The sequence below is a fragment of the Mytilus galloprovincialis genome, chromosome 1 (genome assembly GCF_965363235.1).
Source record: "Mytilus galloprovincialis chromosome 1, xbMytGall1.hap1.1, whole genome shotgun sequence".
Classification (NCBI taxonomy): Eukaryota; Metazoa; Mollusca; class Bivalvia; order Mytilida; family Mytilidae; genus Mytilus; species Mytilus galloprovincialis.
Window position 1 is genome coordinate 68093621 of NC_134838.1, and position 23763 is coordinate 68117383.

A 23763-nucleotide genomic window follows, 5' to 3' on the forward strand; every position below is an offset into this window, starting at 1 on the left:
GTTATATCAGGCTTTCTTGCTGGCTTATACAACCATTTGTGACAGTTGTTTAATATTCCGTTATATTGCCAATTTAGGGGAGCAACACTAACAAAATTAATTGGTTAACGTGGTCATGGCATCCAGTAGCATACATCACAGACATACAGTACAGCGACAAAACGTTCAATAGATATTAGAAGATGTGGTATGAGTTCAGTATACTTCATAGCCGGATGAAATTGTAAATCGCTGCTAAGGTGAGGACATTTTATAACTTCAAAATTGAAATCTCTCGTTTATCATACACTCTGGTATTAAAAGATGACCGCTGTAGTCAAAGTCGGGGTATATGTTTAAAAATGATGCAGAAGAAGTTGTATTATATGTGATGTCTATAACATCTAGTTCATGACTATTAAAGGGACCAAACAAGAAAAGTTCGTATTGTTAATGGAAAAAACAGCTTCAATACACCTGTGGGGTAAAAATTTAGACGATAAAGTTTATTTGATCCAATATTAAATTAAGAAGATGAGGTTTGATTTCCAATAACTCTGCACAAGAGACCAAATAACACAGAAATTAACAACTATAGATCATCGTACGGCCTTCAACAATGAGTAAAACCCATACAGCTATAAAAGGCCACGAAATGACATATGTAACGAAAAACAAATATGATTAACACCAACAAACGACAACCACTGAATTACAGACTCCTGAATTGGGACAGGCACCTACATAATGTTGCGGGGTTAAACTTGTTAGCGACCCAATATTTAACCTGGGACAGTGGTGTAATAGAACAATAAATGAGCAAACTATAAAATTCAGTTGAAAAAGGCTTAACTCATCAGATCGATACAAAGCAAAAACGAGTACAAAAACAGAATGGACTTCTTCATCTCCATAATCCTTTCGAAAACAAAAACGCACACATCAAGATATTTCCGTGGGAAAACCACCAGACCCCTTCCATTTCTCTCGTTTTTGGATGCATTATGCATTACATATACACATATTGACCTTTCGACCATATACGCTGCTGTAGGACTTATTATCTTTGATACCTAATTACGCGTAGTATTGCCTCATAAACGAAAACTTGTCTAAATATGCGTAAAAACACTAAAAATATTAAATCACCAACAAATCCAAGGCAATATCTACGTTCTTAGAAAGTAAATACAACCAATTACAACTATATCAATTGGTAAACAAATGCTGTGTTTATCATTAAGTCAGGTCACGCCTTGTCTTTCACGATCCAAACAATGCGTTGAATGATCTTTCACGATCAATTTTGATAAAAAAAATTCAGCAAAAACAATTTGAACTTTTTCAAGCAATGACATAGACATACATATATTTTACTGGACTATCTGACATATAAAGATTAAGTTTTGAATATATCATGATATACAGGAATGTGACTATAATAAATTATTGTAATTTTTTTTTTATGATTTCCATAGGATTGTGTGCTGCCTTTTGTGTTTTCTAAAAAAGTACTGCATTTTTTAATTTATTAATTGGACAGTTTTATGAAGAAAGTTGAATCATTTTGACAGACATAATTTATTTTTTAATTTGTTCCACCTTTTGATACTACAGCAGATTGTTTCATAGATTGTACAGGTAATCTGGAATTATAACCCCATTCAAATTATTCTAAAACCGCAGAACTGGTGTTGAGCTGAAACTATTAACTCTGTCTAATGCTCCTGCCTGTAAATATTAATTACTTGTAATAGCATCTTTAATTGTGAACAACTCATGCATTTGAAAGAAAGAAAAAAACACTATCAACTAAGCATTGCATTGTTTTATTTTACAATTATTGTACATACTACAGAATAAGAACAAAACTTTTCTGTACTTTTATTTATCATGTGTTGAAGCATTTATTTGTGGCTAAATGTCGTACCTAGTAAAATGGTCTACTGCAAGTAAGTAATAGAAAATATCTATATGTTAGGAATCCTATTCATAATATCGGAAGGAGTTTTGTTTTCACGATTAGCTACTAACCACACCAAAGTAGTCAAGTATCCTTCGTTTTTATCTGTGTTTCCTCAGTGTATGGCAAATATTGTGAACCAATCATTTGCATCAACATGTTGAATCAACATAGATTTAGATTCAGACATTAACAGGCAATATTATTAAGGATAATGTAAACGTATTATTTACAGTAAACCTTGCGTTAGAGGGTAATGTGTCCCAAAGTACAACGTTAGTAGTTCATGGTGTGTCATACTCTGCAAACCTAGCTGTAGAAGGTCCAGCAAATAATGATTGGGAGGATGGTTGTTCATCAACGTTTGGTGAAAATACGGCGTTGTGGAGTCTAAATCTTCCAAAATTAGCATTTATTACAACTATCAAGATATATTATCGCAGTGGTAGTAAGTAGATAACTCATTCATAAATTAACGAATACATACTTGGTTAAAATTTATACTTTGATTTAAACCAAAGATATATATATATATATATCAGCCTAGGTGGTGGAGTGGTCTACCTCGCCGGGCAAAGTGCAAGGCGATTTGGTGCCACGATATCTCAGTAGCATGATTTGGATTCCCGGCTTTCGAAAATTTACAGATTTAACATTATTGGGCTGTTATTTAGAAGAAATATATATACAGAATGTGTTTTCAATATATATATAAAGTGCCTAGAAAATCCACATAACGATGTAATAGTATATCTGATTCTTTTCTTCCTCCCCGACCGGGGCCGGAATCTGTGCTTTTTATTTCTCACTTCTACGACTACACGTTTCTCCAACATTTTATATATTTTTATGGACAGGTAAGGAATTTCTTGTTGGAGAAACGTGATTTTTTTTACATTAGGGATTAACTAATTGTACATGTAATTAGAGTTACAGTAAATCCCGCTAAAATGAACTTTTTAATGATGTATTAATAATATTAAATGAAAAAGTCAAAATTATAAATATATATAACTTTATTGTATCAAAGAGCATTAATATAACATAATATGATACAAACAACAGAATCGTTTTTTTTTTATAAACAATATTATCATTAATAGACAAATACTTTAGAAAATCTTGAAACGCTGTATTTTAACCAAATGAACTATCCAATAAAATAATAATAATACCAAATGAAGGTCAAAATTAGAATATATATATATATATATATATATATTTATTGTATCGAAGAGCACTAATATCATAAGAACAGAATTATTTATAAACAATGTAACCATTCTGCTTTAGTCGAACTCTACCAAACTTGTTGGGTACAAAATTAACGACAAGCATAGCGTTGGCCATACTGTAGTATTGTGTAAGTAAACGTGTTGTCGATATGAAAAACTATGAATGAATGAAAGCTTATAATGATGTATGGGTTTTTCTGTCCGGCTATCCTTTAAGGGTATTGCGGACTTTCTACTTATTATCTGGTTCTGCTGACCGTTTAGTTTTTACTTTGCTTCTAGGAGTGTGATAAGGCGTATCTGGCCGTTCCAAGATCAAAAGAGCTGATGTAACTGCCTCTGGAGATGGCATCAATAGTGGCGATGTGTGAGGTGGTGTTGTCCGGAGCAACTCGGGATCGTCTAGGTCGAATCCCTCGTCATAGTCGATCCGGCATCGCTTGCCTCTGTCTTTGGTTGGCTGAAGGTAGTATTGGCGATGGCATGCCTTGGGGTTGTACGGACTGATGACTGTGTCCGTCTTGATGCAAATGCCCTCATGTTCCCCTTGATACTTTGTGGGTACTATCTCCCTGCTTCCATCTTGTGCTGTTGTGGCTTCTGTTTGTTGGTTCTGGTCTACCTTGGTGGTGTGTGGTAAGACCTCAGCCGATGTTGCAGCAGTGCTTTTGGCCTGCACCCACTGGTTGTAACGCTTTGCGTCCCTTCTCCTGGTGGATGGTGGCTTACTTTTCAGGGCCGGCTTGGCTTTACTGGAGTGTGCCTCTGGTTCCTTAGCCTTTGTCTTGGTCCACGTCAGCTGTACTGACACCTGGTCAGAACTTGCGGAAAACTTCCAGGCAGGTTCTTTTCCAGTTAGCTTCATGCCTGCTAGTAATGCATTCAATTCATCTGGTATTTCCATTATGAATGTCCAAAAAGTTAATGAGTTGTGTTCAGCTGTGTTCAGTACGAATACTTCAACGTGAATGAAAGCTTACTGAAAACTGAGCACATGTAAAGCCGAACTGAATTTTGTTCACATTGTTTGGTATAGCTTTGAACAAGTACTCTCACTTTATGAAGAGAAGTGGTCAGTTTGTTTGGCTTGGCTTTGCCACAATAATGGTACAAAATTGAATTAATTATCCAGCAGTGATGGTGACACATGGCTGTGTACATTATGTATATACAACTCGTCTAAACATCAAAAGTATTATTTACTACTACTATTTTTATTTTGGCATATTATCTTTGTAGTCTTTGCGCCGTGTTTGGAAATTTTAAAATTGTTCCAGCGTTCGCTCTAATTGTATAAATTTCAAGATTTTGATAGAGTCTTAATTTGAATTGACATGATTCATTTGTCATCGTGGAATTACCGAGGAAGGATATCTGTTATCCGAAATATCTAACATATTGTTCGTTTTATTGTGTTTTTGGTGATGTTGTACCCTTTTAGACTTGTTATATATTATATTTTCTACTACGCTCTTTGCACGTTAAGAACCCTTGCAACCACCCTTTGAGGGGTCCGTAGGTGGCCTGTTGCAAGGCAAAATTTCTGTCCCTATCTAATATACCCTCATTTTCCAGTGGCAGTCCAAATTTCCACGACCATCACCCCAGATGGCCTGTATTGTATCAACCTACCTATTGTATTTATTGTGAACTTGTTCTCGTCCTCAATATGCATGAAATATTTGCCACTGGACGTTAAGCAACCAACATCAACGAAATATTATATTTTGTAGTGTACTGAATCATGTTTATATCCATCACCCCGTAAGATTTATCGTTGACTATTTTAATATTCAGTCATTTAATATATATATATATATAGATTACCTAACAATGTAATTTTAACAAACTATTTAGTATGTAAATATAAGAATGTTTAAATATTTACAAAATGATGAAAATAAACGCAATATTTCGCTAGACCAACTAGCTTTATCAAGCATGCATCTATCCAGGTGAAATCGGATGTAGATGATAAGAAACTTTTGCAGCTCAATGTATATGTTGCACTTAGCTGCCTTGAAAATAAGAAAATTTTGCAGCTCAATGTCTATGTTGCACTTGAATTAGCTGCCTAGAAAATAAGAAAATTTTGCAGCTCAATGTATATGTTGCACTTGGGTTTAGCTGCCTTGAAAATACATAATTGGTAGTTGAAGTTAGCAACGTCCATTGGCCAATATTACGGAATAAAAAGGACGATGCTTTGTTTTAAATTATTCTTTATCTTTCCTGTATCTTTTCTCGTCTTTTTCGTTAAGATCATCAGGTTCTAAAGTGTGGAGTTGGTGGATCCAAAAGTTTTCTCTTCTCCTTCTCGCCGTGGTGTCCCACTCGGTGTTGACCTCTATAATTTGGAAAGTAACATTATCAAAAGGATGTTTCGTTGAACGAAGATGTCTTGTGAGAGGATAGTTTTTGTTGGTTTTGTACGATGAACGATGGTTATTGAGCCGAATATTAAATTTGTCCATTGTTTCTCCCACATACTGAATGCCACAAGTGTCACATGTTAATATATAAATTAAGTTCTCCGTTTTACAGTTGGAATTAGAGTAGATGGTATAATTTTGTTTGGTAACGGAGCTGATGAAAGAACTGCTTGTATTGGCAGCTTTACAACACAAACAATTCCTTCGACCACATTGTTTATAGCAACCGGGCGATGGAGTAGGCTGCTTTACTAATACAGATGTCACTAATTTGTCACGGATGTTTTTAGGTCTTCTGAAGGCCATGACTGGTGGTGATGAAAATACTTTTTTTTAGATTTAAATCATTTTCTATGATTTTCCAATGCTTCTGAACAATGGATGACACATTTTTAAAATCAGGATGGTAAGTGGGTGTTCTGTTAGCCGCTTTATTCTTATCTTTGTACTCAAGAAGTTCTTGGCGACTAGTTCTGTTTGCTCTTTCGAAAGCGCTTTCAATGATGTTGTTATTGTATCCTCGAACAACTAGATGTTTACGAAGTTGTCCAAGTCTAGCATTTTTCGTATTTTCAGTAGAGCATATTCTCTTGATTCGCAATGCCTGGCTGAATGGGATACCACGGAAGCAGTGTTTAGGATGGCAACTTTTAGGAGAAAGGAATTGATGTTTGTCCGTTTGTTTGGTATGAAGGTCCGTTACATAAATGGTTCCGTTCTTGATGTAACTCGTAGTATCGAGGAAGTTTATTTTCTCCATAGATGATTCATATGTAAATTTTATTGAATGGTGGAAAGAGTATAGGCACTTATATATATATATATCAAACGTCTGAATAATAGTCAACGATTTTTCCCACGTGGGCGCTGGATCGTTACACGTAACGATACATCTACACAAAAAAATAAATTATATAAACGCCTAAAAAGTGTACACAACAACTCCAATAACATAAAAAGGAACAATAAATGTAATTATTTATAAATATTCGCCTAAAAAGTGTACATAACAACACCAATAACATAAAAAGGAACGATAAATGTAATTATTTATAAATATTGTGTACAGTACACAACAACACCAATAACATAAAAAGGAACTATAAATGTAATGATTTATAAATATTCGAAATATTTATAAATAATTACATTTGTAGTTCCTTTTTATGTTATTGGTGTTGTTGTGTACACTTTTTAGGCGTTTATATATATATAAGTGTCTAAGAATGTAACTTTAACACACTAATGAGTGTTATAAAATTAGTTGTTATGTTTTATATATTATTCACGCAATATTTCGCTAAACAAATAAGCTTCTTCGGGCGTGTGCATCTATCTAGGTGAAATCGGATGCATGACAAAACATATCTTTGTAGCTTGACGGCTACACAAAATTCGTGTAAAAGTTTAACATTTTGAAGGATGGTCTATATAAAACATATTTTTGCCGTTTATTGTACATAACAATTTTTAAATCTAAAGAAATGGTTGTTTTAGTTAAATAGAAACAGTTCTACCCAAAACCAAAGAAATAAGTCATGAATTTCATTTTATTTAACTAAAACAACTATTTGCTTAGATTTAAAAATTGTTTCGGTAACTGCGAGCACTCTCAATTCTGCACTTCGTGTTTTTTTGTTTTGTTAGTTGTGTTTGTGACTTCAAACGATCGGATGAGTTCAACTGATTTTTTGTTTGTTTTTATGATGTGCTGTTACACCACTGTCTCAGGTTGGAGGAAGGTTGGTCTGCCCACACACATGTTTTACCCCGCCACATTCTGTATACTATGTACCTGTTCCATGTTAGAAGCCTGTAATTCAGTGGTTGTCGTTTATGTATTAGGTCTTTCCACTTCTGTGGAAAGACCTATTGGTTTTCTTCTGATTATTAGGTTTTTCCACTTTTCTGTGGAAAGACCTGTTGGTTTTCTTCTGATTATTATTATTTTATTTTTTTCTTCTTCCGCCACTTTTTTCTGACGGTGCTCTTTAAATTTGGTGTATGATATCGAACAATAAATACGATTTTGAAACTCACCCTGTTAAGCCGAACACTTTTTAATGTAAGAGTTATCTCCCAAAACACTGTTTTTCTTGTGTACAAATCTCCTTCGCAACCATTAAAGATTACGACAAAATTATTTCACCAATTTGCTCATTATATACTCAGGATCTAAAAAAAATATTTTGACCGAGGCGGTTCGGAGACTACATGCGCTTTTGTATTTTTTATAATAAATATGTAGTTGTTATTGGTAAACAAAAGTGATAGAGACCTAAGGTGTTTTGATTTGGGGTCCTTGTTAAAAAAAAAAGATCAAGGTCAAAGGTCAAGGTCATTTCTAAATTTGAATTTTGGCTTATTTTCACCTCTTTTAACATTTTATATTTTAATCGTGAAAAATTCTTACCACATGTTTTGATACCTACTAATTTAAATTAAAGGCAATATCAAATTTTGTTTTTAATTCTTAAAAATAAAAACCAAGGTCATTTTAAAAATACAATCTTGAATAAAATCATTTATATTGAACTGTTAATATTTATATTTACAGAAAACAGAGAGATGGACGGATTCCGTTTGTATATAACAAATTTAACATATGTTGGTTCTGGAAATGGTGATGATGTGTTGTGTTATAGAGATACAGCTCCTGGCTATCCAAACGTAATCCAGGAAAAAACCTGCAACGTTCCTGCTAGGACATTTGCCTTTGTCAATAGACGATACGACAATACGGCAATTATAGAACTTTGTCATATAGAAATAATCGGTAAAATGTATTCCATCAGTGAGAAAGTAATTTGCTGCTCTTTTTATCATACAACTTATATGAAAGCTCACTGTTATGTTTTTTTCTTCTTCTTTAACGGCAGATTTAGTAGAAGGTGTTACTTTTGTATAAGACCACCAAAACTTATTTACACTTCGTTTTAATGAACAAAGTAGTCTTACACTGCCAAAAAGAGTAGTTTTCCTCTGTTGGATTCACATTCCTAGATGTGTCTTTTCAGGTTCGTAAAAATCTTAGTTAAAAACATATTTAGGAGGAAAAGCTTAAAAATCATAGAAGTTGTTGATATTAATTTATTATATGAAGAGTCCAATCTAATTAAAAACCGATCTCTCATCGCTTTCGTTTTCTGATATGTCACGCTCCCGTTTTCTGATATGTCGTACGACATATCAGAAAACGGGAGCGATGAGAGATCGGTTTTTAATTAGATTGTGAAGAGTCTCACCTAAAAAACAAAATTATGTTACTTAGTTGGCAGGTACATTTGATCTAAGATCTAAAATGGATTTGGCTATGATTTGAAAGTCCTTTTTGGTCATAAAGCTCTTCAGGAGGCACAAAAGATACCAGAGGGAGAGTCAAACTCATAGATAAAAATTAAACTGACAAGGCCATGGCTAAAAATAAAAAGACAAACAGACAAATAATAATACAGAAGACACAACATAGAAAACTAAAGACTAAGCAACACGAATGCAACCCAAAACTGGGGGTTATCTCAGGTGCTCCGGAAGGGTAAGCAGATCCTGCTCCACATGTGGCACCCGTCGTGTTGCTTATGTTATTACAAATCCGGTAAATAGTCGAATTCGGTAGGTCACATTCGTGAAAAGGGAAGGATACTGTAATTACGACATAAGGAACATATCCGATATCATATGTGAAACGGTTATTCGATAACGGTCAACCAACTCGTGATGGCGTCCGTAAAATTTACGAAGGGATGATTTCAACTTCACCATTTAAAACTCTTGGGTTAATAGCTTTCTTGTGGGTAGCAATTCTCTATCATTGAAATCATGATAGGAAACACAAGCCCGGGCATATCGTATCAATTGGGAGATATATATACTCCATATGCAGGCGCTGCTGGAATGTTGCTACATAGAAATGGAAAGTTCACAATTGGGAAGCTGAAAACATCTCTTTTGTCGTAAAGTTTTGATTTCTACCGACCCTCATTGTCAATTTCTAGATGTAAGTCAAGATATGAGGCAAACTTAGCTTTATCTGAGTTTCGGTTGTTATACATCCTTGGCTTTCACACATTCGGCTTTGACGGTTCCTGGTGAATGTAAATCCAGAAAAGTGATTTGGACGCGTGAAATTATAGCGTGTTTTTTACTTGACCTAACGAGTTATTACCGGGTTTGTAATAACATGAACAACACGACGGGTGTCACATTTTGAGCAGGATCTACTTACCCTTCCGGTTCACCTGAAACTACACCCAGTTTTGGATGGGGTTTGTGTTGCTACATCTTCAGTCTTCTTTGTTTTTTAGCTTTGGTGTTTACTGTTTATTTTCGTCATATGAGTTTGAATGTCCCTCTGGTATGTTTCGACCCTCTTTTAACGGTAATATTATGTAAAGGGCTAACAACATTTAGGGAATTGTAAAAATTTTTACTGATACATTCTCTTGAAATATTTCTTGAAACATTAACACGTTTACACACAATACAAAAATATAATTATTATGTAGGTGTCTGCGTCTGCGTCTGGCTTTTGTAAGAATAATTATTTAGATAATCATTATTTAAAAAAAGACAAAAAAAATTGTTTTATTATGAGGTTTTCCCATTGGATTCCTGTACAATTAATTTGTTGAACTACTATGCATTTCTGTACTTTATACACTCGTATTTTCCTAAACAAGGATAATTTTCAGTGACTGTCGTATGTCATATCTTAAAAAGTTAATTGGCGTTTTTGGTGTTTATCAAATGTTTATGGCCCATCATATCACTAATGAGTTAGTTACAACGTTTATAAACTTGGATGAGTAACATGTTTCATAGAAGACATTGTTGCTGTATGAACTGAATTTGACAATGTTCCTTTGAAATAATGGTTATCTCAAGCTTGACTTTCAAGTCTTGTCATAATCAGTTCAATGGCTTGAGAGAAATTAAGTATGATTGAAGACCACATCTTCAGCTCTTTGAGCTAAATTTCATAAAAAATATCCAAATCACTCCGCATCAATATTGAATATAGTGTGGACCAATAAATGATGAAATATTCATCTCAGCTACACACAAATAGTTGAATATGATACAAAAGATTACTATAAGATGATGATCACCTCTGTCTTTTCTCAAGGTCCTTTTTTTTCGTCCACTTATAACTCTCCTTCTTTCAACATTTACACTTTTTAAGGTAATTGATAAATATTTTCTGTAGTTTTTTGAAAGAAATATGATAATGAATAAGTTATTGAAATATTTAAACTGAATAAATTATTGATATAAAAGATGACTACAATTATTGATATTTCAATCAGTTTTAACGTAAAACTAAGGTTAACGCTGCGGCACAGAGAGGCACATACAATGGTTCCCTTTTGATACTGTTTCAAAAATCATTTCAATTTTTATTAATGTATATTTCTTAAAAAAAGGTAACAGTTTTCTTGTTAAATATAGAAGCGAAAGAGACATATCAGCAGAAGTTCCCCAAAACAGTATGACTTGCTCTGCCAAAATATATTCATGGTAGAGTCCTACTGCAATGCAATTGTCCCTCAAATGTGTTTTTTTAGACTCTATCAGAATTTTTCATTTTTGATTTATTGCATTGAAATAACATGAAATTAAAAAAACAACACAATGAGAAAGTAAAAGATTGTGCGTTTCGCTAAACACGAATAAAACCATCATTATTTTTCACTGTTATACTTTGTTAATTGTCATCTGTCGAAAAAAGATGTAGAGAGTTGATCTGGGTTTGAAATAAAAACAAATCTTGGAATGACTGATGTTTCATCCTGTTCAGTACTAGAGTAAAAATGTCACAAAACTTTTTTTTTTCATATAAGATAATAACCATAAATGGAAGTTAACCAATCAAATTTTCACCCTTTCTTCATGTTTACAAGCTTAAGTAACTATGTCAAAGGTATATGTTTACGACCAACACATTTTGTTCTACAATGAAATGCAGGGTTAATTTCCCACTGTCAAATTCACAGGAATATTTGTTCGATCCTTTTTCGTATGAAACAGGATGTGACGTACCATATTTTGGTGATATTAAACTTTTTATACACCTGTCTATTGTTAAAAACTGTATGATGACGTGAACATGGTTAACTGACACACACGTACTAAATGTACTAAATGTTAATTTTATGTTTGCAACAGAAAGTGAACAAGCATTTCAATATATTGTTAAATTATGAATATAATAATCATGCATACTTTGAAAAAATGAGAAAATTGAAGATAAACTTTCTTTGAATTTTAGGATGCTGGAGAGGATATTGGGGACCTAATTGTACGAAGTCCTGTCCGGTTGAATGTATTAACCAAGACTGTTTTCCAGTAAACGGTTCTTGTGTTTGGGGCTGTGATTTACAAAATTGCGTTCACGGAAAATGTAATACAAATACAAATGTTTGTACTGAGGGTTGCTTGAATGGACGAGTTGGAAGACATTGTTCGCATTGTATGTACTTAAATATTAACTCTCTAAAAATAAACACAATATCAAACTTTATAATTTGCAATATGTTTTACTCACAAAATTGAAATTGGTCAATAAATCTTTTTAATTTTGCTAATCAGTTGGCATCATCGCCGCTTGGAATAAGATAGCCATGATGCTGAAGATAAAAATATACAAAAGATAGAATTTTCCTTTATTACAACCGTTTCTACTAATTTATCAAGGTTGTATCATGTATGTCTAAATATAAAGATACCAGATGCCAACTTATCAGTTTAAAACAAATAAAACTTCTTAGTTTGATACTTGAAGGCATGACAGATGAATGTAGCATACATAAAAAAACATTGCATCTGCATTTAACCTATAACTTAATTAGGTATATCTGTTAAAATTTTAAAAATACTGAGCAACACGATCGAAATGAAAACATCTACCTAGTTCTTAAATCGTCCAAACGCTCAGCTTCAATGTTTCCCGATTTCAGTTGACGTGTGATGTGGTTTTTTATTTACTGCAACGTACCATTAATCACATTTTTTGTCAACCTCCGTAGATATCAGTCTTCGCATTCCTTGAATCAGACATTACATTTTGCGTAATAGAAATTTGTGCGATTCTTGATAGTTTAACGGTATTTTATTGTTCAAAAATATACAAACGGGTATGATAAACAAGTTTTTCAACTTGATGCACATTATAAGGAACTATGCAGTGACACACCAACATTTCTTGTCCCCTTTTTTCCGAATGTGACCAACCGATTAGCCTTATCACCGTGTTTGCACTTATATGGTTAGCAAACGGATCGGGCAACCTAGGATCCCCACCAGTTTTTGATAAAATCGTGTTGCTCAGTATTTAATTTTCTATATGTAATGTTTTGTATACTGGTGTTTGCAGTTTTTTTGTTTTATTTTTTAGCCATGGAGTTGTCAGTTTATGTTCGACTTATGAGTGTAAATGTCCCTTTTGTATTTTTCGCCTCTTTTATCCCAATAATTTACCATCTTTTCTTATTTGAGAGTTGCGGTAAAATGCCAATGAAAGCCGAATATATACACCTCGCCTTAAGTTAAGCAACACCTAAATGTTTTTGCTTCTATTCTACACACAAGTTTTATTCTTGCAAGTTTCGTGCAATGAAATGTAACTGTTAATCGCAGACTAAATTGTGTCAATTTTCGTGCCCGTAGACCAGTCAAAAGACAATTGCTGACTCGTAGGCATCGTCAAGTTCGACATCAGTGGTCACTTGGTCACCGCAATAGGACTTTGAGACAGTGGCGTTACGTCCATTGGTCTGACGAGAGAAGATTTCTCCAACATCATATTGATGAGCGCATGCGCGTATGGCGTCCTCTGAATACAGCATACAGGAAACAGTACATTCTTGGAACTGCAGCGTTTGGTGGTAAGGGTTTGACATTTTGGAGATGCTTTTCATTTGACTGCAAAATGGAACTTTATGTTCTGGATTGGACTATGACGTGTCAAAAATATCGCGATAACATACCCGGGATATCGATGTGCCACATTTTGTTTATATATCATTATCTAATAATTACATTAGATGTATGTTTCATTATAATACTTTAGTCTGATTGGCTAATTGCACATCACATGTTATTCCTTCAGCAATTGCATCACTCAATAAAACTTATCATCCATGATAACACGTGGTCCCACAATAAAGTGCACAGGTGAATTAAATAAAAAAAAATTACAATTCGTGTTTCCATGATCATAGCTAAAAAATGTAATTATAAGTATTGAATGCTTCTTTTTGTAACTTCATAGGGTTGTAAAAGCGTTGACCGTGCTCACATTTTTAGAATGAAGCGCTTCCGCGCTTCATACAAAATGTACTTCGGTCAACGCTTTTACACCCCAAGTTTCAAAAAGAAGCATTCAATTCTTAAATGATTTTCCATTTCAAATATTAAGAACATTTTGAAACAAACGATTTTTTTTTATTTCAAGATAATGTGGCTTACAATGTAAAGCAAAACAGACGCTTTCTGGTGAAAGCCTTCCTGCAAGGCTATCAATTGATGGTAACACGACTTCCTGCATTAGCTCAATTTCATCTAACTTCTTTCTGCAGATTGATACAGGCTTTTTGTGTGCAATTACCATGGTGTATATTGCTTTAAGAGGCAAGATAGTAGATGTTATAGACTGCTTAAAGAAACCAAATCATTTTGATTTAAATAAAATGAAAAAAAAGAATCACGAAATAGTGAACAGACATTTATATCGCTCTAAAAAGCTGCTGTGAAATATAAGATCGTTTCTCTTCTCGGTGTAATCGTCTACCAGCTAAAAGCTCAAAGGAATTTTGCCCCTGTCTTGTGATATACGATATAGATAAAAGATGAATAAATTTAAAAGTGACTTCTTAGCGCTATAAAACCAGGTTAAAACCACCATTTTCTACATTTGAAAAATGCCTGTACCGAGTCAGGAATATGACAGCTGTTGTCCATTCGTTTGATATGTTTTGTCATTTGATTTTGTCATGTGATTAGAGACTTCCCGATTAATTTTCCTTGGAGTTAAGTATTTTTGTGATTTTACTTTTTTCTTACGATAGCAAAACAATTCAGGCTAGAAAAAAGTGTTGGTAATGTCACCATAATATCCTGTATGTTTTTAAATTGCCATATTTGAAAAAAAAACACTAATACGTTTACAGCATTGAATTTCTGAAATTTTATTGTCATATTGAGTGTCTTCCTCCATCTTGAATTATTAAATAGAATATAACAATCGGTTTAGATCTTTGATGAAATGTGCAAATTTCGAAATTAGTATGCAATTCATGATATCATGCGTAAGACTTTTTATGTTAATACTACTATAGACAATTGTTTTATCATATTTAAGTCTCCCAAACAAAGTTTGGAGACTTATTGTTTTTGCTCAGTTCTTATTATTTTTATTATGACACCCTCAACGGAGTTGGGGTGACATATTGTTATTGTTCGTTTCTTTTTTTCTTATTATGGCACCCTCAACGGAGTTGGGGTGACATATTGTTATTCTACGTTTCTTTTTTTTCTTATTATGGCACCCTCAACGGAGTTGGGGTGACATATTGTTATTGTTCGTTTCTTTTTTTCTTATTATTATGTCACCCGATCGACAATGTCGGGTGACATATTGCTATTCCTCTGTTTCTTTTTCACTATTATTATGGCACCCTCAACGGAGTTGGGGTGACATATTGTTATTGTTCGTTTCTTTTTTTCTTATTATTATTATTATGGCACCCTCAACGGAGTTGGGGTGGCATATTGTTATTCTACGTTTCTTTTTTTTCTTATTATGGCACCCTCAACGGAGTTGGGGTGACATATTGTTATTGTTCGTTTCTTTTTTTCTTATTATTCTTCCACACTTTTTTGTCCATTCTATTTCTCAGAATTAGCTTGAACAATATTGATGGAACTATACCATAATGTTGACCACCACATTAAGTAGTGCAGTGGGGTATGGCATCATCAAGATGGCTGCCGTTGCCATGGAAACGAAACAAATGTGAAAAATTTCTGTTTTTTGTTTTGGTGAACTGTTTTTATATGCTTACACTCAGAATCATTATATTTTAATATAATGTAGGTGCCCACTATATACAGGTGTTGGATGATTTTGGTGATCATTGGAACTACTATGTTGCCATGGAAACTACACCAAAAATTTCAAAAATATCAAAATGCTCCAAATTTCATGAAACTTCACAGTAACGATGAGCAACATTGGAAGATGTGGAATTTGGCGTTGGAATTTCCAAAATATCTGTTGTTACCATGGAAACAATGCAAAAAGGTCAAAACTTTGAATTTTCACAGAACATTCCAGAACATCAATGTTAAATTTATTCTAGAGACATTAAATGGTATATGTTTATGGAGGGCAAAAAATTGCAGCGGGGGTTTGACTTTGGAATATTCAAAATGGCCGCCGTTACCATGGAAACAGCAAAAATATGAAAAACTTCAAAATGCTTCAAATTTAAGGAAACTTATAACAAATGTTGCCTAGCTTATGTAGACTTGACTTTTGAGTTTGGAATTTTCAAAATGGCCGCCGTTACCATGGAAACAGCAAAATTATCCAAAATTTCAAAATGCTTCAAACTTAATGAAACTTTGCAAAAAATGTTACTAGACATCTGTAGATGCACTATTTGACTTTGGAATTTTCAAAATGGCTGCCGCTCACCTGACAATGGGGGAAGGGTGCCATCCGTCATTGCTAGCAATTACAAATCTAGTTATGGCACCCTCAACGGAGTTGGGGTGACATATTGTTATTCTACGTTTCTTTTTTTTCTTATTATTATTATTATTTTTTTTCTTGCAACAAATTTTGTCCAGGTGATTTCTCGAAATCCAATGGACCAATGTTGATGGAACTCTACTATAGTAAGGACCCCCAGTTGCAGAGTTGCAGGAAGCATGGAATGGTTCAAGATGGCTACCGTTTCCATGGAAACAGAACAAATGTGAAAAAATCCAGTTTTTTGTTTTGGTGAACTGTTTGGATATGCTTTATCTCAGAATCATTATATTTTAATACAATGTAGGTGCCCACTATATACAGGTGTTGGATGATTTTGGTGATCATTGGAACTACTATGTTGCCATGGAAACTACACCAAAAATTTCAAAATTCTCAAAATGCTCCAAACTTCAGGAAACTTCACAGTAACGATGAGCAACATTGGAAGATGTGGAATTTGGCGTTGGAATTTCCAAAATATCTGTTGTTACCTTGGAAACAATGCAAAAAGGTCAAAACTTTGGATTTTCACAGAACATTCCAGAACATCAATGTTAAATTAATTCTAGAGACATTAAATTGTATATGATTATGGAGGGAAAAAATTGCAGCAGGGGTTTGACTTTGGAATATTCAAAATGGCCGCCGTTACCATGGAAACAGCCAAAATTTCCAAATGCTTCAAACTTAATGAAACTTTGCAAAAATGTTACTAGACATCTGTAGATGCACTATTTGACTTTGGAATTTTCAAACTGGCTGCCGCTCACCTGGCAATGGGGGAAGGGTGCCATCCGTTATTGCTAGCAATTACAAATCTAGTTATTATTTTTATTCTTCCACACTTTTTTGTCCATTCTATTTCTCGCAATTGGCTTGAACAATATTGATGGAACTATACCATAATGTAGACCACCACATTCTATAGTGCAGTGGGGTATGGCACCATCAAGATGGCTGCCGTTGCCATGGAAACGAAACAAATTAAAAAAAATCCGGTATTTTGTTTTGGTGAACTGTTTGGATATGATTGAACTCAGAATCATTATATTTTGATACAATGTAGGTGCCCAGTATATACAGGTGTTGGATGATTTTGGCACTAATTGGAACTACTATGTTGCCATGGAAACTACTCCAAAAATTTCAAAAATCTCAAAATGTTCCAAACTTAATGAAACTTCACAGTAACGATGAGCAACATTGGAAGATGTGGAATTTGGCGTTGGAATTTCCAAAATAGCTGTTGTTATCATGGAAACAATGCAAAAAGGTCAAAACTTTGAATTTTCACAGAACATTCCAGAACATCAATGTTAAATTTATTCTAGAGACATGAAATGGTATATGATTATGGAGGGACAAAATTGCAGCGGGGGTTTGACTTTGGAATATTCAAAATGGCCGCCGTTACCATGGAAACAGCAAAAATGTTCAAAATTCCCAAATGCTCCAAACTTAATGAAACTTTACAAAAATGATGATTTGCATGTGTAGAAGCACTTTTTTTACTTTTACAAATTTTCCAAATGGATGCCGCTCGTCTGGCAATGTGGAAAGGGTGCCATCCGCTATTGCTTGCAATGGCAAATCTAGTTATTATTATTTTTCTTCCACCTAATTTTGTCCGGCAGTTTTCTCAGAGCCAAAGGAACCAATCTGAATGATGGTGCACTATAACAAGGAACCCTGACTTTCCTGTTGCAATGCAACTTTGGAACTAAAATATGGCTGCCATCACCATGGAAACGGAAAAATGGTGAAAAAATATAATTTTGGAGTTAGGTGAATTGTTTGAGAATGCTTAACCTTAAAATCTTTAGATTTTAATACAATGTAGGTGCCCACTATATACTGCTTTGGGATGATTTTGGTAATCATTGGAACTGCTATGTTGTCATGGATACTACACCAAAAATTTCAAAAATATGAAAATGCTCCAAATTTTTTGAAATTTTAGCATAACGATGAGCAACTTTGGTAGATGTGGAATTTGGCGTTGGAATTTCCAAAATGTCTGCCGTTTCCATGGAAACAATGCAAAAAGGTCAAAATGCTCCAAAAACTTCAGGGTTTGGTGAATAACTTTGGTATGCTTGAACTTAAAATCATCAAATTTTTATACAATATAGTTGTCCACTATATACAGGTTCTGAATGATTATGACAATCATTGGAACTACTCTGTTACCATGGATACAGGATCAAATATTTCAAAAATTTCAAAATGCTACAAAATTGATGAAACTTAATATTATTGTTCACTGCCAAGTCTGGATGAGACTTTTGACTTTGGAATTTCCAAAATGGCCACCGTTGCCATGGAAACTGCAAAAAAGTGAAAAATTCTCAATATGCTTTGAACTTAATAAAACTTGATATTATTGTTAACTGACAAGTAATGATGAGGCTTTTGACTTTGAAATTTTCAAAATGGCTGCCGTTGCCATGGAAACGGCAGAAATGTGAAATTTTTTAAATGCTGTGAATGTACTGAAAATTTACAGAAAGATGTATTGCCATGCATATATATGCATTCACTGTTGTACGATTCTGAAATGGTTGCAACTTAGTGGCAATTGGGGGAAGGGTGACATCTGCTATTGCTTGCAATGGCAATTCTAGTTATGGCACCCTCAACGGAGTTGGGGTGACATACTGTTATTGTTCGTTTCTTTTTTTCTTATTATGGCACCCTCAACGGAGTTGGGGTGGCATATTGTTATTCTACGTTTCTTTTTTTTCTTATTATTATTATTTTTCTTCTTGCAACAAATTTTGTCCAGGTGATTTCTCGAAATCCAATGGACCAATGTTGATGGAACTCTACTATAGTAAGGACCCCCAGGTGCAGAGTTGCAGGAAGCATGGAATGGTTCAAGATGGCTACCGTTTCCATGGAAACAGAACAAATGTGAAAAAATCCAGTTTTTTGTTTTGGTGAACTGTTTGGATATGCTTTATCTCAGAATCATTATATTTTAATACAATGTAGGTGCCCACTATATACAGGTGTTGGATGATTTTGGTGATCATTGGAACTACTATGTTGCCATGGAAACTACACCAAAAATTTCGAAATTCTCAAAATGCTCCAAACTTCAGGAAACTTCACAGTAACGATGAGCAACATTGGAAGATGTGGAATTTGGCGTTGGAATTTCCAAAATATCTGTTGTTACCTTGGAAACAATGCAAAAAGGTCAAAACTTTGAATTTTCACAGAACATTCCAGAACATCAATGTTAAATTTATTCTAGAGACATTAAATGGTATATGTTTATGGAGGGCAAAAAATTGCAGCGGGGGTTTGACTTTGGAATATTCAAAATGGCCGCCGTTACCATGGAAACAGCAAAAATATGAAAAACTTCAAAATGCTTCAAATTTAAGGAAACTTATAACAAATGTTGCCTAGCTTATGTAGACTTGACTTTTGAGTTTGGAATTTTCAAAATGGCCGCCGTTACCATGGAAACAGCAAAATTATCCAAAATTACAAATCTAGTTATGGCACCCTCAACGGAGTTGGGGTGACATATTGTTATTGTTCGTTTCTTTTTTTCTTATTATTCTTATTATTATATTTATTCTTCCACACTTTTTTGTCCATTCTATTTCTCGGATTTGGCTTGAACAATATTGATGGCACTATACCATAATGTAGACCACCACATTCTATAGTGCAGTGGGGTATGGCACCATCAAGATGGCTGCCGTTTCCATGGAAACAGAATAATTGTGAAAAATTCCAGTTTTTGGTTTTGGTGAATAATTTGGAGATTCTTAAACTCAGAACCATCATATTTTGATACAATGTAGGTGCCAGCCATATACTGGTTTTGGATGATTTTGACACTCAATGGAACTACTATGTTGCCATGGAAACTAAACCAAAAATTTCAAAAATATCAAAATGCTCCAAACTTTATGAAACTTCACAGTTACGATGAGCAACATTGGAAGATGTGGAATTTGGCGTTGGAATTTCCAAAATATCTGTAGATACCATGGAAACAATGCAAAAAGGTCAAAACTTTGAATTTTCACAGAACATTCCAGAACATCAATGTTAAATGTATTCTAGAGACATTCAATGGTATATGATGGTATATATGATAATGGAGGGGAAAAATTGCAGCGGGGGTTTGACTTTGGAATATTCAAAATGGCCGCCGTTACCATGGGAACAGCAAAAATTTCAAAAATTTCAAAGTTCTCCAAACTTAATGAAACTTTACAAAATTGACAATTGGCATGAGTAGATGCACTCTATGATTTTGGAATTTTCAAAATGGCTGCCGCTCGCCTGGCAATGGCGGAAGGGTGCCATCCGCTATTGCTTGCAATGGCAAATCTAGTTATTATTATTTTTCTTCCACACATTTTTGTCCAGTCTGGAACTCTAATGTGAATGGACCCAAGAAGATGGAACTATACCATAATGTTAACCACCATATGAAGATTTGCTTTTTTGGGGTTGGCACTTTCAAGATGGCTGCCGTTACCATGGAAACGGAACAAATGTGAAAAAATACAGTTTTTCGTTTTGGTGAATTGTTTGGATGTGCTTTAACTCAGAATCATTATATTTTAATACAATGTAGGTGCCCACCCTATACAGGTGTTGGATGATTTTGGTACTCATTGGAACTGCTATGTTGCCATGGAAACAACACCAAAATTTTCAAAAATCTCAAAATGCTCCGAACTTCATAAAACTTCACAGTAAGGATGAACAACATTGGACGATGTAGCATTTGAAGTTGGAATTTCCAAAATAGCTGTTGTTACCATGGAAACAATGCTAAAATGTCAAAAAAAATCAAAAATAATAAAAATGCTGCGAACTGGATGAAATTTTACAGAAATGGTCACTGACATAAACAGAGTTGACTTTTGAAGTTGGAATTTTCAAAATGGCCGCCGTAACCATGGAAACAGCAAAAATGTAAAAAATTTCAAAATGCTCCAAACTTAATGAAACTTTACAAAAATGGTAATTTGCATGTGTAGATACGCTCTTTTACTTTGGAATTTTCAAAATGGCTGCCGCTCGCCTGGCAATGGGGGAAGGGTGCCATCCGCTATTGCTTGCAATGGCAAATCTAGTTATTATTTTTATTCTTCCACACTTTTTTGTCCATTCTATTTCTCGGAATTGGCTTGAACAATATTGATGGAACTATACCATAATGTAGACTACCGCATTCTATAGTGCAGTGGGGTATGGCACCATCAAGATGGCTGCCGTTGCCATGGAAACGAAACAAATGTGAAAAAATCCTATTTTTTGTTTTGGTGAACTGTTTTGATATGTTTCAACTCAGAAACATTATATTTTGATACAATGTAGGTGCCGGCCATATACAGGTGTTGGATGATTTTGGCACTCATTGGAACTACTATGTTGCCATGGAAACTATACCAAAAATTTCAAAAATATCAAAATGCTCCAAACTTCATGAAACTTCACAGTAACGATGAGCAACATTGGAAGATGTGGAATTTGGCGTTGGAATTTCTAAAATATCTGTTGTTACCATGGAAACAATGCAAAAAGGTCAAAACTTTGAATTTTCACAGAACATTCCAGAACATCAATGTTAAATTTATTCTAGAGACATTAAATGGTATATGATGGTATATATGATTATGGAGGGAAACAATTGCAGCGGTGGTTTGACTTTGGAATATTCAAAATGGCCGCCGTTACCATGGGAACAGCAAAATTATGAAAAACTTCAAAATGTTTCAAATTTAATGAAACTTATAACAAATTTTGCCTAGCTTATGTAGACTTAACTTTTGAGTTTCGAATTTTCAAAATGGCCGCCGTTGCCATGGAAACAGCAAAACTTTTCTAAATGGCTGCCGGTGGCCTGGCAATGGGGAAAGGGTGCCATCCGCTATTGCTTGCAATGGCAAATCTAGTAAATTTTTATTCTTCCACACATTTTGTTCATACTATTTCTCGGAATTGGCCAGACCCATGTTAATAGAACTATACCATAATATGAACCGCCATGTGAAGTTGTGCAAGAGACATTGGAATGGTAAAAAATGGCCGTCGTTACCATGGAAACTGCAAAAAAGTAAAAAAAAATCAAAATTCTAAATCTTTCGTTATAAGAGGCAACCTCTTGAAAGTTTATGTAAATGTTGGCAGTGGTGCCCTGAGGTACCAACAGTTCTTGGAATTTTCAAAATACCTGCCATTGCCATGGAAACAGCAAAAATGTCCAAAATTTCAAAATAATCAAAATGCTGCAAACTGGATGAAACTTCACAGAAATGGTACCTGACTTGGCCAGAGTTGGATTTTGAAGTTGGAATTTCCAAAATGACCGCCGTTACCATGGAAACAGAAAAAATTTCAAAAATTTCAAAATGCTCCAAACTTTATGAAACTTAACAAAAATGATAATTTGCATGTGTAGATTCACTCTTTGACTTGGGAAATTTCAAAATGGCTGCCGCTCGCCTGGCAATGGGGGAAGGGTGCCATCCGCTATTGCTTGCAATGGCAAATCTAGTTATGGCACCCTCAACGGAGTTGGGGTGACGTATTGTTATTCTACGTTTCTTTTTTTTCTTATTATTATTATGGCACCCTCAACGGAGTTGGGGTGACATATTGTTATTGTTCGTTTCTTTTTTTTCTTATTATTTTTATTATTTTTATTCTTCCACACTTTTTGTCCAAGACAGTTCTCAGAAATGGATGGACCAATCTTGATGAAACTATGCTATAATGTTGTCCACCATGTGAAGTTGTGCACCTGACTTTGGAATGTGCAAGATGGCCGCGGTTACCATGGAAACTAAAAAAATGTAAAAGAAAATCAAAATTCTAACTCTTTCGTTATAAGAGCCAACCTTATGAAACTTTGTGCAAATGTTGGTGGTGGGGCCCCGAGGTACCAACAATACTTAGAAATTTCGTAATGGCTGCCATTGCCATGGAAACAGGAGAAATGTTTAACATAGAACATTCCAGAACATCAATGTTAAATTTATTCTAGAGACATTTTATGTTAAATGATGGTATATAATTATGGTGAGAACAAATTGCAGCAGCAGGTTGACTTTGGAATTTTCAAAATGGCCGCCGTTACCATGGAAACAGCAAAAATACGAAAAACTTCAAAATGCTTCAAATTTATTGAAACTTATAACAAATGTTGCTTAGCTTATGTAGACTTGACTTTTGAGTTTGGAATTTCCAAAATGGCCGCCGTTACCATGGAAATTTCAAAAATTTCAAATTTCAAAATGCTCCAAAATTGATGAAACTTTACGACAATGTGAATAGACATCTGTAAATGCAGTCTTTGACATCGGAACTTTCAAAATGGCTGCCGCTCACCTGGCAATAGGGGAAGGGTGCCATCCGCTA

General features: G+C 34.4%; 1 protein-coding gene and 1 long non-coding RNA gene across 2 annotated transcripts in view; both read left to right on the forward strand.

Moving 5' to 3' along the window:
* Positions 1–23763, forward strand: part of LOC143071637 (matrilin-1-like) — a 125033-nt gene that overhangs the window by 54621 nt on the left and 46649 nt on the right. The window lies entirely within an intron of this gene.
* LOC143042630 (uncharacterized) lies at positions 8170–14231 on the forward strand. Its single transcript, XR_012968075.1, has 3 exons — positions 8170–8385; positions 11878–12078; positions 14062–14231. It is a non-coding gene; the product is annotated as an uncharacterized LOC143042630 (long non-coding RNA).